Here is a 1266-nt window from a genome sequence, read left to right on the forward strand (position 1 = left end):
AAGCGGACTAAGCAGAGAGACAGAGAAAGAGTGAGAGTGCGCAAGAGTGAGAGCGAGACGCAACCCCTGGCGAAATGCTATTTTTAGCTGAGCCTGAGCACACAGCTGCCACACACACACACACACACACACACACACACACACAATCGTACTTTGCCTCGTCTCTCGCTCTGCTGTCGTACTCGCTCACACTCCCATCTTTTCAATGGGATTTGGGCGCCCGACATTCAACTGGTTCTATGGTGTAATGGTTAGCACTCTGGACTTTGAATCCAGCGATCCGAGTTCAAATCTCGGTAGAACCTCAACAGTAAAAGCTTTACTTTTTTCCTTTTTAAATTACAATAATTTAACTCACTGTACAAATCGAATCAGAAATTTTAGATGACTTCGTTTTAAGTAAATTACATTAATCTATTTTGCATTACAGTAAGTATAGGGTTAACTAATAAATACATCAAATAAAATATTAAAGTTATATAAATAAAATTAAATGAAAAGTTTGAATTAATTACATTATCAATAATATTGTATTGCTCAAAATTGTAGAAAACTTCGTAATCTACTTTTCAAACTCAATTCTATTAACCAACTATCGATGTAATAATAATCTAAATTAACGCTTAATAACATTCTTTGAAATTTTCGGGGATTTTCGTGGCAAACGTAATACGAAAAAAATAACTTCCCCATTTAGTTGGCATTACCAGCAAATTGATTAGGCATTTACCTCCGTCGTTTGCCTAATGTCAAGTGTCGCTTATCATTTTGTCTGATTGACAGAATGAGACTTGCGTGCCCTCAATCATGCCTAATAATGAATTGATGATGATGGGTGGGAAGTGCAAGATAATAGCTAATATTCGTTCACAAAATCAACGCCTCATTCAATTGTCGCATTATCTAGTTAATCAAGTTGAAATATCATTCATTTATTTGCATCCAATCGCAACATAATTACTGATAGCAAATGCTTCGAGTATTATTAAGAATATTTTAATTGAGCGCGTATTAAAAATAGTTCCAGCTCTACATTTGCTGACTATGTGAACTGAGAAACTACAGTAGCTATGATCATGAAATTTGCTTCAATAGTGAATAATGTTAGCAATTAGATATATACACTTTCAGACTTTTCAATAACTTAAGATCTAGTTTGAGCTTTCCTAACTATGTGAACTGAGAAATTACTATAGTTATATATATTAAATTTGGTAGAACAAGTTGTTATTATATTACCAATTAGTTAAATGCAGTTTCAGACAT

General features: G+C 33.9%; 1 non-coding gene across 1 annotated transcript; it reads left to right on the forward strand.

Moving 5' to 3' along the window:
- Positions 1 to 233: 233 nt before the first annotated feature.
- On the forward strand, positions 234 to 305 carry Trnaq-uug (transfer RNA glutamine (anticodon UUG)). Its single transcript has one exon. It is a non-coding gene; the product is annotated as a tRNA-Gln (tRNA).
- Positions 306 to 1266: the final 961 nt, after the last annotated feature.

This window comes from Drosophila sulfurigaster, chromosome X (assembly GCF_023558435.1).
Source record: "Drosophila sulfurigaster albostrigata strain 15112-1811.04 chromosome X, ASM2355843v2, whole genome shotgun sequence".
Taxonomy (NCBI): Eukaryota; Metazoa; Arthropoda; class Insecta; order Diptera; family Drosophilidae; genus Drosophila; species Drosophila sulfurigaster.